Consider the following 17,095-nt stretch of genomic DNA (forward strand, 5'->3'; position numbering starts at 1 on the left):
TACATGCTAGAAGTGGGCTCAACAGCTCTGTGTTCAGCAGCATCAACCACTTTTATCCACAAGACCAAAAGGGAGGGGAGCTTTTTTCCCAAAAGCCTAGAAATCTAAGCATTTGCTCAGAGTGCAGCTTCTGCACCAATCTCAGCTTTGAAAGAAGAGTTTAAGTCATATCTTTCATTTGCAAGATGAAGCCATAACAATTAGGCTTTATTCCAAAGCATTTGCTTTCTCACAGATTTGTTTGCATCTATAATGAAAATCCAGCTTTTTTTTTTTTTTTTTTTTTTGGCATAGTCAAAGGAATTGGGAAGATAACTAATTTGAATGAAAACTAACAAAACCTCCTTCTCCTTTTTCAGAAAAAAAACCAATATCTAGACATGTCAAGGGAAAGCAGGAAAACTCATAACAAAAAACAGTCTGTTTATTGAAATAATTTCATTCTACTCTACTAAGTTTCAACTACATATGTAATAAAAATCAGCACTGTTACAAAAGTTACCAGCGCAACATAAATCACAGCACTGCTAGCTGCAAAGGCCAGTGTGAACTATGCTTAAGCTCTTTTGGTGTCTTAGTAAAACCCACCTTCTAAACATATAAATTTTTCATCAACAAGCTAGCCTTGTAGCATTTATTCAAACATTACAAATCACAAAAGTTAAGAGCAGTGTTATAAGAGCATACTACTGATTTGGGGCTTCAGTTTGTTTTTCTTTCTCTTTTTAAAACTAAAGACCGCATGCAGTACTCACATTCAGCACCTCTACAGCAGAGAGAGAAGGCACATATAACTGGTACCCTAAGCTGGGATTTTCCTTCAAGCCATTTACTAGGGTGGCCTTGTTGAGTACATGCAACTGAAGGCTGACACACTTCAGAATTTGTAAAACAAACTCTTAAATCACAATCATATCCAAGTTGTTACATTGAATCCTGGCAGTTTTATATATAAATGTTTTACAGAGCTGTATAAAATGGACTTTCAACCAACAGCGAAATGAATTATTCCTGCACTCAGCACAAGAGAAAAAAAAATTGTACCCATTGACTTTCATTCCCACAGCTCCGTAAATCACAGCATTTTTGAATATTCATCTTTTTTCTAAAGTTAAGCAACATTTTTTGGTTGGCTAGTTTGCTAGTGCAAAATATTGCCAGAAAACTCAGAGAATTATTCTTGATGTAAAGCACAAATTAAAACAAAGCTGAGGCAAGGGAGTGGAGAAAATAGAAAAAAGTTCTGTGGATTTCGCTGACATCATCTCAGGGAGTATCCTGTTGCTAGGCTCAGAGAAAACTATTTCTGATTATTTCAAAACAGTATTTTGCCATGCAGTAGTTTGAGTTTACCTGGTATACAGTATATGAGAAGGATCCTTCCCTCTAGCACTCATCCTGTTTTTAGAGTATTACTAAATTTTGCCCTTGCATGATCCATGCATTTTAATAGGGCCCCCTAAGGAATTAGGCAGATAATGGAAATAAGCAGACGGCTCCTCATAAGAATACAACAGGAGATGTGGGAGTAGGAACCCTGAGAAAACAGCTCAGCTTGTGTAGGAAGCTTACCATTTTTCTCTCAGTCTCTTCTTTTGCAGAAACCCACCTGTGACAGGCCACCTCCTCCTCCTCTCCTATACCCGCCAGAGGGGAAGGATGCAAGGAACACAGTGCTGCTGTTAGTGTCATTAACACTACTGCTTCATCAGATGCAGATCCATGTGTTCACATTACTCAGTTTACCTGCTGCAACACAACATCAGGAAGAACCAACAGGTTTGGATCCTTGTAAGGCATTTCCAGGCAGTGAAATGAGAAGACTAAATTAAGGAAGCTCAAAGGAAAAAGTGCCTTAGTAAATAACTTCGTTGGAAAAATGCCTTATAAAGCTTGTACATGGCCTACTGCACTCTCAATAGCATTTTTCCTAACCTACAATTTCATTCTAGGTTATTAAAAAAGATATTCTTACATAGGTTTCACTTTAAAGGGCAAGCACACACACAAAAACATTGTGCAAGCTTTTTTTTTTTTTTAAATAGAACAGTACTCAATATATTCTTAGTTCTTTTTTTTTTGTTACTATTATTTTCCTTTACAGATCTTGCTATAAATGAATGTAGAAATGGAGATTACTGCTTCTCTCTGCATTTTTTTCTTGGCAGGATGCAGTTTGTAATGGGTGCCAAGGATAAACCAATTTGAGAAGATAAACCAGGAGAAAAAAAATAACTCTTCAAGAAAACATGAATAGTTTTATGCTGGTGTAACTCCCTGAACTGACTTATTATGGGATCAGTCAAAAATCTGTGTTTGCACAACGGCTGTAGTAGGAGGGCAGTAAAGTAAAATCACCTCCTTCAGAAGTCACAAGGAGTCTCATTGGCTTGACTGTGTCACAAAACCACAACCTCCAGCCACTTCTACTCTAAGTAGGGTATGGAAGCTGTGAGGGAAGCACATCAGCCATTTCCCCACGCAAATAAAAAATGCAGAGAAGTTGGGGGCTGGTGTCCAGTAAGACTTGCCCTGATCAAGCTGTAGTCAGACCTGAGAGCTCAAAAGCATTTCTAAGTTTACCAGCCTAGAAGTAATAACAGCAAAAGTAACTCTTTATCCTCTCTGTGTCTCACAACAAATCCTAGCTTTACATCAGGAGCCTAGCTAGCCTGTAGAATTTGCAATAGCTCAATTTTTTTAAAAAAAGTACTCTTTAAAATGTAATAAATTGTGGAAATAACAATATCTGCATCTTAATATAGACTTTTCATCTGCAAATACTGACTATCTTTAGAAGGTAATTTACACATCAATGCATAATGCCCTAATAAATTGGGAAAAAAAAAGTGGCATAGACTTGACAAGTGAATTTCTGAGGTCCCCTCAGCAAATCTCTCAGTGGCTTAGATAAGCTTCAGGTGCTCATGTACCAAACCCAGCCCCAGCTTTATCAAGAAAGCACACTTGCTTAGTGAAAGTTAGAAAATTAAGATTGACATCAAGGCCTAAATTTAGGCCTTAGGCCTAAATCACAACTGTATTGGTGAAGGTTGAAGGATTTCATATTTTCCAGTTTCTTCTCTGGCATTACCTATTCTCTTTGTATTTGATTTCTCTTGTCCAGATAATCAGAAGATTTTCTACAGTAAACCCTCACAAGAAGCAGCTTTCTTACTGCTCCTGTAGCTTTATTACTGCACAGTGGTCATCAGTAAAAGAATTACTTCTCTCTCTCTGATGACACAGGGTGCTATAATAAGGCAAAAGTATATGATTAAGATTACAACAGGCAAACTGTCTATTTACACAGAGAGAGGGGAGGAGGGAGAGAGGGACATAGATCTTCAGGACCTTTTTGACTTGGTTTCACAAATGCTGGTAATTGCAACCACAACTACTGAAATTCTCCAAGGAACTTAACAGAACTTGTACATTATTTTTCTTCTTATAAAGCAATGTTTTTTGCACCCCTTAATGTTGTCATCCAAGTAAAAAATCTTCTTGATGAAAGAAAATCATCCTTTTCCTTTGCTTCCAGTGAAAGAAAACAGAAAATAACAGTACTTGTCCCCATTATAGTAAGTGCACAGGCATTACTTTACTACTATTAGTAGAACTGTACTGTCTTCTACCTGTCTTTTTCTTTCTAACACAAAGTCTTCTGTAGCTTTTCAAGAGTAATTTTAATTTCAGAAAACAAAGGAATAACTACTTCATAAAACATTTTTCTTTAGTACCTTCCAATTTAACAACTGGCACCCCCCAGCTACCAAAAATATTCAAGCAAGCACTAAATGTTTTCTTTCCCATTCTTAGAGAAGTAACAGAAAAACAAAAGATAAATTTAAGAAATAATTCTTAACAGTAAGTAGCATTTAGGATACCCATATCTTTCATTTTTCTTTACCACAAAAACATTTACTACACAAAAGCTTAACCTGACTGAAACTTACTTTCTCTGCTTTTGCAATGAAAATCCAGAATGTGTAAACAGAAACTTACTTATTGCAGAAAAATACATTTTTTACCAGTTCTTTGAAATACGAAGATTTAATCACATCATCTATTACAGATCTTCCTAAAGTGTCACTCACCTGTGACTGCTATGATCTCTGAACATTGAATTAATAGTCTGTATACAAAATAGCTTTCTTGCTTGATGAGGCCATGATTCTCACCTGTCATTCAAAGGAACCCTCTGTAAAGCGACTTTCGGGTTTAATTGCATTAGCCTGCAAAAAAAACACTCATCCTTTTTAGCCTTCCTGTTTCACCAGCAAATTCAAAACTAAGTAGATTCATTTTAAAGAGGAAACCTCTCACACAGATCTACAGGCTGAGAAAACAAGTGACCCAGTGGCCCAATATAAGGAATCCATAACGATGTAGACATTGCCACTGAAAGACTGGATTAACTGAATTATTTTTCCTTGTATTTGCCAAATACAGAGATTTCTATATCCCACAGACGCATATTCCTAGGGAAAATTTGAAATGTCAAGGCTTTACCACTTCACCAGAGCAGATAATTAAGTAATTAGAACAATTAAACATTGACAGAGCACCAGCGACCCCCAGGTGAATTACAGCCCTGAATTATGAAAGTGTTAGCAGGGGAAGAGGGAAGACTTTGGCACATATGTAGGACAGATTAAATGCAGTTGTATGATTGGTTTACAATTTAGGCACTTATCTTCCAGATGTGCTCAGCAGTCCACAACTTTTATTGTCAAACTGCTTACTTGGATGCCTGGGGGGAACACATCTAAGTACGTTTTCTCCCTGAAAAGCCAGTGAATTGGAAAGCAGGGAGTATATAGTCATCCATACCCTCGACCCTTATACACCACATGAAAGGGCTGAAATAGTGTAAGAGTGCTCTAAAAGATCTGTGTCCATCTGAGTAAAATATTTGTCTCTGCTCAGGCACCTGGGAAAGCTAACGTTCAAGGGGCCCTTTGCAAGAAACATACTTAGGGCATCAATGGCTAAAATATGCCAGAGTCTTTTAACCTCTGTCACATCCTATGTTGAGGACTGTCTGCACTTCAGTAACTGCTTTGACTATGTTCATGCAGAAATACCCTGTTTGCTGAATAAGGAATATGAGCAGTATAGTCATCACAGCATGGAGCTCAGGATAAGTTTCTTCTCTTACTATTAGGGTAGGCTTGCTTTACAACACATTGGACTGCCTGCTGTGATGAACCAGCTCCAGGTAGAACAATCTGGCCCTGGAGAATGGGTGGGTTATCTGGGTGGACAGCAGGGACAGCAGCACAGACACAACCTCAGAGTACAGAAGAAATGGGTAACACATGTAATTCCCAGCAACTGTCAGCTCTGAAGGCAGATTTGTTGCAAGCGAGAATGTGAACATGTTACAGGCTGTAATCCTTTCTATGTGGAAAGTTGTTTTAAAAATGAAGAGAGAGCAGGGAAAATGTTATGAAAGAGATCTATGGATACTGACCAAAAAGTCAATACATAAAAGGTCACATACAGGAGACTTCACACTTGTTTCTCAAAAGCACATTTCATATTCTTCTGTTCTGAAATTGTTAATAACACTTCTTTTCATTGCCTTTAGAAAATGGGAAGTAAGACTCTAGAGAAAAGAAGATTAAAGACTATTAACTATTTGTTTCTAAAATTAATTAAACCATTTTCATAATAAAAATATAGTAAGAAGACAATTTGTCAAATAATTGAAAAATTAAATGTGCTATTTAAAACCTAATTATAATCTCTGACATGAAATTATATAAAATCCATATTTTAAAGTGGGGATTTACTTAAATCTGAATTTTTAGAATTTTACAGCTTCAAACCAAATCGTATATTGATATGATTTAACATAAATTACTTCATCTAAAAAAAACCCCTAAATTAGCTGATGACACAAAATGGGTAGAAAGTATCAAAGATTATAGGGTAAGAAACAAATCTTTCAGAATGGTTTCTGTAGATTAACCATGTGGGTGGATAAGCAGCTCTCAGAGTTCAGAGTAGAGAACAGAGTAGTGTTGATGTAATGAACAGAAGTAGGAGGATGGTTCCAGTTTGAATCAGAACATCTCCCACTTCATCAAGGCTGCTGAAAATGATTCATTCTATGCTACATCATTTTACATCCCATGGCTGTTCTGTAGGTTTTTCTTCCTACTTGTCAAAGCCATGCACCTATTCAGAGGAGGTGGCAAAGAAAATGCTCTTCTGATTATACTCCAGCACCCTTTGCTTTCGGGAAAAAAAATCAACCAAACAAAACCAGAAAAAAAAACCTAAAAAACCACCAAAAAAACGGTAAGTTTGGAAACAAGGAAGAATGGGGAAACTTAAGCCTAAATGAAAGTCATACAAATAGAGGGGAAAATACAAAACTAAAATATGAAATGTACAATTGGGAAAAATAGACTTAGAGGGAATGGGGAAAAAAATGCAAAGAAAATTCTGAAAAGCAGTATTACGGAGAACAGTTACCTTGTGTTTATATATCAGGCCTTAATTAACATCTAGGTTATATAGCTGCATTAATACCTTAGTGAAAGTTCCTCTAGAGGTTTCCACTGCGGAAGAGACTAGCGCCCATTCCTCAGGAATAGCTAGAAGAAATAAAAAACCAACAACCTGCCACCACTACCTCCCAGAATCTATGCAGCTCCTGAAAAGACAAGTTTTCTTACTGCAAAGCAGCATCAAATCAATTAATGCCATTATTTTTTTTAGTAAAGAGCCTAGAAACAGAAATCTTCAAATACTACTTTACTAACAATAACATTAATGCTCCAACACAGATCATTATTTTAAAAGGAAATAGATGGAAAGCAAAAGCTGGTAATTCAACCTTTCTGAACTTGCAGTGACCACTGACAATACTGAAGTATCACCCAGTTACAACTGAACTGATCATATTTTGCCTCTCATTATACTTAAACACATACCGAAATGGATTTTCACTGAACAACGAACCCAAACATATGTTTAATTCTGAACACATGTTCTCTCAAAGGCAGCAGAACTAAAGCCCATATCCTGTGTAGTAAAGGAGGTTAAGTAGAGTTAAGTGCTTTTTTAGATCATTATCTTCCAGCATGCATATCTGTTGAATGACCTACGAATACGAGAGTTTGATTACCACTTTTCAGATCCACCCTGTATTGCTAACAAAATTATCTTAAGTTTGATGCTTTGCTCTTAAGGCTAGTGGGGCTTTCTTTTGGAATAATTGCAAAAATTAGTTTTTAGAAAAGTTTCTTATCCGTTAATGTTTTGCTGGCTTACAAACTAACCAGAAACAACAGAATACACGCACTTTTTAATAGGAGCTGAGAACCAAAAATATGCCTAATGGCTATAGAGAATACCCAGTGATAGTGGGGAAATTAAATGGAAACCTAGGGATTTAATCCAGTCCATTTGACAGACATTGCATAGCATGATGCATTGCATATGGGGACTAGGTGAATGAACAGGAGCATTCTGAAATTCTGGCCATTTAATGAGTCACACAAAAATCTGACTCATAATTTATAGGTAAGTCTTTACACACTACAGCGATCAAAGAATCAGTACCAAGAACTGGCACTTAAAGGGGGGAAGGGGTATGTGTGTAAGGGAGGAGACATAGAAACAGGAAGACATAGAAGGAGAGAGAGAGAAAGTAATTAAGACGGTAAATAGAGCAATAAAATTCAATTACAAATACGATCACCAACACTGAAAGTTATAAATAAGAGATTAATTTACCAGTTCAAAATTTAAGCAGATATCTTTCCCTGTATTTGCAGCTTTGAGAAAACTGGAGTGGCTAAAGATTAGCAGCAATCACTACAGTTTTCTAACAGAGAGCAAGTCTTCTATTCATCACAGCAAGAAAGTTATGTCATTACTTCTTTGAATAAAATTTAGTGGTAGTACATTGAGTCCTTTCCAATAAAAAAAATACCAGCAATGCAATAAATGTGCGGTAATATGCATTTCCTCTGTCACAATCCCACTAAACTAAATAGGATAAAAACAACACATGCACCATTTCAATGGCCAGATAGACTAAAAGAATATTTGCAGTTTTGCTTTCATCCTCTTTATCCAATACTGTTAATGCATGTGAGCTCCTCCTTACTGTTTTATAAATCAAAATGTAGCCTCTCTTTCTGTGCATGCATATGATTGCAGTGTATGTCTAGTTTTGTCATTTGTGGTCCCCTCACACCTACTGCAGCCAATAAAATTCAAATCATCGGGTCAATTTTATAGATGGGTCTAAATTTAGTTACCAAATACAAGATAAAAAAATTCACACTCTTAATTTAAATGTGTGGCTTCTACATCACTTCTTCATTCCTCCTTTCTTTTCCCAAATGTCAATTTACAGGCTCCAATTCTACAATCATTTTGCACAAATCAACAGATTTGAGTTTAGTTATTTATCTAACATGAATCTGTACAGAAATCTCTTCTTTAAGAATTGATGTGAGCATCCTGAAAGTGCATGTAAAGCTTCATAGCAAGGGTCCTGTATGTTTGACTTGCAACTTTTTCAGACTACCATTCATGTCTTCTCAATTTTCTGAAAAGTATACTCTTTGGGATACTTAGTAACAAATAGAAATATAAGGCCAACAAAGCAGTATTTGGTCACTTAAGCAAGCTATGGGTCAACAGAACCTGGTTCTTATGGGTGACTGCAACTACCCAGACATTTGTTGGAAGAACAATACAGCAGCTCACGTGTCATCCGTCAAGTTCCTGGAATGCGTAGAGGACTGCTTCCTCATATAAATGTTAGATGGGCTAACCAGGAATGAGGCACTGCTGGACTTGCTACTCACAAACCAAGAAAACTTGCTTTGTAATATCTCGGTTAGTGATAGCCTTGGCTGCAGTGATCGCAATATTATGGAGTCTTGGATCCTGCTGAGCACACTGAAGGTTCTCAGAGCTCATATGGGAGGTATTCCATGGGAAGCTTCCATGGAGGATGAAGGAGCTAGCGAGTGCTGGGAGTTTTTCAAGAACGCTCTCCTGGAAGCACAAAACCAGTTCATGCCCTTTAAAGGTAAGGGAAGTAGGTGGAGCAAGAGACACCCTTGGCTTAACTGCGAGCTTCTGAGTCTGCTCAAAACCAAAAGAGAAGCATACCAGAGATGGAAAAGCAGATGAATACCCTTTGAGAACTACAAGGGCATTGCCAGGGTGTGCAGAGATGTAGTTAGAAAAGCAAAAGCTCAGCCCAAATTGAAATTGGACAGATGTCAAAAACTACAAGAAAAGTTTCTTCAGGTACACAAACAACAAGCAGAAACAGAAGGAAAATATTGGCCCGCTGTTAAACAGGAGAGGTGAATGAGTCATCGACAACACAGAAAAGGCAGAGGTTCTCAACACTTTCTTCACCTCTGTCTTTATGAGTACTGTTGGGCCCCAGGCCTTGGGAACAAAAATCCAGGCTGATGCAAACACAGACCCACCGTCAGTGAAGGAAGAGTTGGTATGTGAACTATTACAGGAGCTTGACCCCTACAAATTGATGGGCCCTGAGTATATCCACCCAAGGGTGTTGAGAGAGCTGGCCCATGTCATTGCGAGGCCACTCTCCACAATCTTTGAGAAGCAGTGGAGATCAAAAGACATCCCAGAAGACTGGAAGAATGCTAATGTGACATTGAGGACATTGAGGTGCTGGAGCATGTCCAGAGAAGGGTGACGAAGCTGGTGAGGGGTCTGGAGCACAAGTCTTATGAGGAGCGGCTGAGGGAACTGGGGTTGTTCAGTCTGGAGAAGAGGAGGCTGCGGGGAGACCTCATCGCTCTCTACAAATACCTGAAAGGGGGTTGCAGAGAGGTGGGTGTTGGTCTCTTCTCCCAAGTGACGAGTGACAGGACAAGAGGAAATGGCCTCAAGTTGCACCAGGGGAGGTTCAGGCTGGATATTAGGAAAAATTTCTTTACTGAGAGAGGGGTGAGACACTGGAATAAGCTGCCCAGGGAAGAGTAAAGTCACCCTCACTGGAGGTGTTCAAGGAACGTGTGGATGAGGCATTGTGGGACATGCTTTAATGGGCATGGTGGTGTTAGCTGATGGTTGGGCTTGATGATCTTACAGGTCTTTTCCAACCTTAGTGATTCTGTGAAGAGTGGGCTAACAAGAACCTTATGAAATTCAACAAAGGCAAATGTAAGGTCTTGCACCGGGGAAAACATAATCCAGGACTGCAGCACAGGCTGGGATCTACCAAGCTTGGGAGCAGCTCTGTGGAAAGGGACCTGGGGGTCCTGGTGGACAACAAGCTCAATATGAGTGAACAGTGTGCTGCTGTGGCAAATAAAGCCAACAGGATGCTGGGTTGCATCAACAAGGGCATCACCAGCAGAGATAAAGAAATCACTATACCATTCTACTCAGTACTTGTCAGGCAGCACTTGGAATACTGTGTTCAGTTTTGGTCCCCGCTATACAAGAAAGGTGTGGACAGGCTGGAGAGGTTCCAGAGAAGGGCCACAAAGATGATCAAAGGACTGGGAAGCCTGCAGTATGAGGAAAGGCTGAGACAACTGGGTTTGTCCAGCCTTGAGAAAAGAAGGCTTAGGGGATGCCTTATCAGCATGTTCCAGTATATAAAGGGTGGCTATAAGGAAGATGGAGACTCCCTTTTTACAAGGAGTCACATGGAAAAGATGAATGCTAATGCATACAAGTTACTTCCGGGGAGATTCCGACTGGACACAAAAGGAAAATTTTTCACAGTGAGAACAATCAGCCATTGGAATAATCTCCCCAGGGAAATGGTGGATTCCCCAACATTGGACACTTTTAAGATTCAGCTGAACAGGGTACTGGACCATCGTGTCTAGACTGTGCTTTTGCCAAGAAAGGTTGGACCAGATCATCCTTGAGGTCCCTTACAACCTGGTATTCTATGATGTGAAATTCCATCAGTAGCCAGAAGAGAAAGCTGAGTACATAAAGCATGACCAGTTTTGTGGGCTTTTTTAATTACACTCTTCCAGGTTAAAGGGCATTTTCTCCCACAAAGCTAAATAATTTTTGCGTTTTTGAGCTTTCAGCAGGACAGATTCAAACCTCTGGAATTAAATCTGAAATTCACTAAGAACTATTGCAAACTTCACTATCTTTTAAGTGCAAAGTACCTTCTTTGCTGTGTCCTCCCTGACAGACACAGCAGGGTATTTGTTTTCTAAAGGACTTGTATCAAAATGAAACCTACTACAAATAAAAGTCTCCTTCCATGAAGAAGATAAGAAAAGAGTAAACAACATATGACAGATAGAAGTTGCATTAGTAAGATACTACTGGAAGGCTTTTGCATACTCCAGAGGAACATATAAGGATATATATTGGGGGCGGAGAGCACGTAGCAACCCTGTGTGCGGGTACATTTGATGTATATGTGTATACACACAATAAATCAATAAGACCCAAGTGTCCTCTCGAGTCATCATGTATCTTTTTAGTCAATGTTGGCTCTGATGACTTTTAGCTGGTGATAATCTCAACAGAAAATTTCACAGTAGCAAATGCATGTGTATATATAGTGCATGTGAATTATTTTAAATGAAAAGGACAGATGGTGAGCATGGTGTAAACTGCCATTAGAGTGATCTTGTTCACCTCCTGTGGAAAGAATCTAAGCCATTTCTAGTGCTAACATAAACTGTGAAAAAAAAAAAAAACCAGAGGCTTATCTTTATTTAGGCAGCACATTATTATAAAGTTGTGGGAAAAAAAAAATCAATAAAACCTAAGTTAAAAGAGAAAGAGATTATGTCAAATTAGCATACTACTGAAAAAGACATTATTTCCCAGGTTTTCCTTTAATGGAGACAACCATTTACAGCATTAAGTTCTCCTCTAAAAAAGCAGGTGTGTTACTAACACTAGATATAGAAAGTAGACATTACAAAAGACTTTTACTAAACACGCACCCCAGAGAATATTAGAGAATATTAAGGAGAATGTAAAATTATTTTACCAGAAATGGTTGTATCAAGTTCAAATTGTTACACTCTTCCTTAGGAAAGGCAAAACAAAACAACCACAAAACCAAAATTCTAAAAAGATTGCAGAGAGGGTTGTCTTTCTTCTTCCTTATTTAAGCACTTATTAATTTCTCCTTTCTCTGCAGATAAGTCTCTAATGTAAAACCAGTAGGCAGCTCTTGCCTTGGAGGCAGCAGAGATCCATTCCCACCAAAACTTAATCACCCTTGGTAAAATCTTTGACTTTTTTTTCCCTCTGACATTAGGCAAGGATGGCATATGTGCTAGCAAGCCTGGCAGCCCAAGATACAAGTACGAAAAGCATACTATGCCTGCACAGTGGCCCTCAAAAGGGAGTGCTTTGGCTGTACACAAGTTCACAGAGACAAGCATGTAACAACTCAGGATGAGCACAAGTAGGGGAACTTTAGACAAAGGGAAAAGGTCCTTCACAAGGTAACAGCCAACTTTTCTGTTTCCACTGGGTACCAAACAAAAATTTCCATCTTGTTCATATTAAATTGATTATGAATAACCTACACTGTTCTTATCCTATATGATGTTGTCCTCTTAAAACTCTATTGCACATGACTACTACAAAATTTTCTGTTGAGATCCCCACCAGCTAAAAAGCATTACAGATACCACTGATTAAAAGAATCCTTCATGACTAGGGAGGATGTAGGGCTATAGGGACTTAACAAAAGATCTCTGCTTCATTTCCCATCATTAGTTAGTGAAATTGCACTTAATAGGGGAAAACCAGCTTCTTAGATGTGACTGCTTGTGTTGAGCACAACAGAGGTAAATTTGTCATTATTCCCAAATACTGTGCTGGGAAACTCAGCTTAAAAAAGGATACAGCAGGAAGAGGAAGGACTTGGGGGGAGAAGCCATATTTATGCAATTTTTGTGATGTGGATTGAACAGATTTGCCTGCTACACTTTTTGGAAGTCTTGCTACATTCTTTTTGGTTCCTGAACACTAAAGAAACAGAGGCTGCCAAAAATTTTATTGACCATTTGCACAAAGCTGAGAAGTTCCTCTTTCCCATCTAAGAGCAGCTATCACAAGCTCTTTTGAAGCAGTGCAAGCATTTTTTATATAAAGCTACATCTTACAAACATTCAAAAATGACAGACGTTACCTAAACATTTTCACTTTCATTAAGTTTTATTCATGTAGGAAATAAATAACCAGATTTTCAATGTATAGAAATCCATTGGGTTGCCCAGGATCTTTTATAAAGAGATTTTTTGGTTGACCAGCAACTCCCTTAGAAACTGTCCTCTTTCACTACGTAAAATGAGATGCAATAAACCAAGCACTCAAGATAACATCTACCTACCTCAGCAGGATATGGACAACAAACACAGCTTTCATTATGATTGCAGGTTATTTTTCTCTGAAGGACACTCTCTCACTCAGAGCATAAGATAAGTACGTTGTAAGAATAAGTAAGGATCACAGAAAAGCTTCTATCTGTAGAGCTCCTGTTCCTTTGTAAGAGTTAGAAAGTGTAAAAGGGAACAAGGAGAAACTGGAAGAATTAACATACAATTCCTGTAACTTTGTGCCCTCTGGAGAAGTAGATCCCACCCTAGCATCTGCCAAAAAGATCCAGAGTGGTGCTGAGCAAATCCCTTAACCTGATTTCACCTTTCATTAGTGGCATTTTCACTTTTCACTAGTAGTAATTGACCATGTACTCGTCACACAACTGTGATATTCATAGCTGACCTATCTCAGAGAAGTCACCCAAAGTTAAAGCACACTGTTGGGTGATTTTGTGAACTCACTGTGAAGAGTTGCTGTGTTTTGGAAGACAGAAGATTGAGCTATTCTAGCTGGGCACTTTCAACAGCACAGCATGGCTCCTTAGAGAGCTTTGAAAATGTCATTAGCCATGTTACTGTGCTCAGTCTCTCAAAAGACAGCTGAACTTGTTCTCCAGCCTGGTGAAAACAGAAGTAAACTGTGGTCCTCAAAGCAATCTTGCTGTCACAGGAGACTCAGCTTCATCCCTTCATCATGAACATCAGCCAGAAGAAAGAAGATATGACTAAATATAGAGTCTAGAAACACTCGACTCTTCTGCGTTTGTCACAGAGGTCGTGGGGCCTGAAGCCACTGGCTGCCTACATGTACATATCTCAGCATCAGTCAAGGCAACACCAGTACCAGGTCAGGCATGAACCTTCAGTTCTGATGGCGATTGGGAGTCAAAAGGACAGTAAAAGATTCTTCCATGTTTTAGCAAATAGCTTATCAGCAAACAAAGGCACTAAGTTACTGATAGAAAATAACTAATATTTTACTCGCTCATTTACCACTAAGTAAACAAGTCAAGTGTCTTCAGATGATACAAGAATAAGCTATAACCAGAATACATTGCAGGGAATGCTGAGGATTTGGGGTTGAATCAATACCTTCTGATCAGCATTTTCTGTCTTGGCAGTATTGCAGTCCAAACATTGCCTGATTCTCTCTTTTTGTCAATAAGCACCTGTCCTGTGTTAAAAACTTCTGTTCTTGGGACTTTTGGATGAGGTAGCTGAAACTAGAACTCTTACCTGGTTACTAAGCAAGATCCAAAATGCTGAAGAGAAGTCTTTCTTAACTCTAATATATGTCCTGCATGCTAATGAAGAGTCCGTATTCTCCTTAGTACACGTACTACTCCCTGTTCATCTTGCTAGCCTCAAATGCTCCAGAAGCCTATAAAGAAAAAAACCCATTAATTCAAAAGCATCATTCAAAAGTTTGAAACGTGGAAATTCAAAAAACTAATTCAAAACACAACAATGCAGACAGGTACATAACAACATGCAGACTAAACGAGGTTACATAATGTACCAAGATGTTTAATGAGCACCATATGCCTATATGCACTCTCAATTGTTGAAACATGTAGCAACAGCTTGTGGAAACAACTGGCCCTTAAGCTCAGTGATGGCTATAAACACAGCTGCTTCCATGCTGTATTTAATCTTGTGATCAGGTTGGAAGAGATACAGGTAAACAAATCTAACTGCCCACTGTTCTTAACAGGTAGAAAGCCCCACTCCCACCATCACTTCTCCTCCTGAAACCACTCCATGAGCCTGTACAACACTCTAATATAGCAGGATGTTTACCCAGGGGGCAAGAAAAAAAATAGTTTTCTACATAACAAACCAAAGTGACTCATGAAAGGGCCTAACAAGTGAAAAGAAAAAAAAAAAACAAACAATGCATCAGCTTAGCTTCTTGTGAAACTGCAGTCTTAGTTTCCATGTATCTCGGTTCCTTCTCAGTAAAACAGGAATATTAATAACATTGTACCTCAGAGGAGTTTGTTGGAAATATTCAAATAAATGCCTCAGAAGCACTGAGAAAAGCATGACACACTATACTGAGTACTGCAGTAAAGTCCATAAGGAAATTAGTAATTCCAGCTTCTGTGCATGTTCTTATAATTTGAAATAAATAAAATGTAAGGTCAAGTACTGAATGAAGAAGATAAAAGTGAAAAATAAAATAGCTGGTCATGAATGGTGAACACCATTCATCCTGTATGCTAAACACCACATTAGTCCTATTAAACAAACAAACAAACAAACAAAGACCCAAACCCAGATAAGACTATTTAAATAAAACATATTAAAACCCAATTGTACTTACTGTTTTTCTGAAGAAAATATGAAAAGACAACAGCAGATGAATTCTGCAAATGATGCCAAAACTCACTGTAAAACTAATAATACTGAGAACACTATAGCTGGTGATGCTCAAACTGGCCAGCCTGGATACCCTGTAAGACAGGTTCACCTGAACAACCTGCATTTCAGAACTCCCACAATACAAAGCCAGGCACCATGAAATGAACAAGGTACAGTTATACAGTACAGTTGTACAGATCTACAGTACAGATGTAATACAAAGGAGAGGTAGATAATGAGATCTGATTGAGCATAATGCTATAAAAACAATGGAAAACAAGCCCCCCAGCATGAGGCTGTAGCTAAGATGCTGTATATGAGGTTTTGGCATACAAATGAGGGAAATGTTACATAGAGCAAGGAGATGACATTGCATAGCATTAATGTATTACTGACTTGGTACTTCTCTGTCTCTGGAATCCAGCAATAAAGAGTAAATTTCATGGATCCACTCCAGCAAGAGATTTTACGAGCTTCTGCAGCCAAGCCCTCTCACCTTTGTCAAAGAAACTGGTACTCCCAGGTGTAAGGTTCCTGTTTATCAGCTGTGAGTGCAATCAGAACAGAAACGTGGTTAGTTACTGTTGGTGTTTTGCTTGCTAGATCAGCAAGGTTGAGTTTGATTAGCCGGTTGGGAGAAAAATAATTTAGTATGTATAAACAGAGAAAATTAGTTGTGAAACTCAAAAATATTTGGAAAAAGCTGATTAAAGTATTTTGATCTTCAGATGTAAATATGTTCTGCCACGTGTACCATCACAATAGGGATGGTAGAACCTGACAGGCTCTAGAAAAATTAAATCAGCAATGACAGACAATAGGGAAGTGTGCAGATGAAGAGGTGGCTGAAGAGCTTCTTCTCACATGCACTCAAGTTTTTCATTTGCAAGGTCTGGAAATTTCTGTGTTTCTGGATGCATATTTCTGATAATAAGCTGTTTGGTCTTTCTGTTTTTTCTCTGGGCAGTCTCACTGATACTTCCTTATTTTTCTTGTTCACTAAAACTTAGGAATCACTTATTTGTGCAAGTCTATGCTGACTTGCACAGGAATAAGAAAGACTTCTTCCACTTACATTTTGGGCATATAAAGATGAAAATATTTCACAGTTTGTAGAAATCTCTACCACGTGCCATTAGAAGCACATTATGTACTTTGGTTCCAAATGTATCAACAAAGATAAATCAAGGATTAATTTCACCCCAGAGGAGCCTAAGACAGATAAATTAATCATTTAAAAAGGGTGAAGAACTAGACAAAAAGTGGTTGAACCAATTAGAAAAAATTAACCTCTTGTCAAATGCTAAGAAATTTTAGATTGTCCCAGTAAAGTAAAGGTCGGCAGGGTATAACAACTCTTTAATGCACTAAGCTAGCTCAGTTGACAA

This window comes from Gavia stellata, chromosome 3 (genome assembly GCF_030936135.1).
Source record: "Gavia stellata isolate bGavSte3 chromosome 3, bGavSte3.hap2, whole genome shotgun sequence".
In the NCBI taxonomy this organism is placed as follows: domain Eukaryota; kingdom Metazoa; phylum Chordata; class Aves; order Gaviiformes; family Gaviidae; genus Gavia; species Gavia stellata.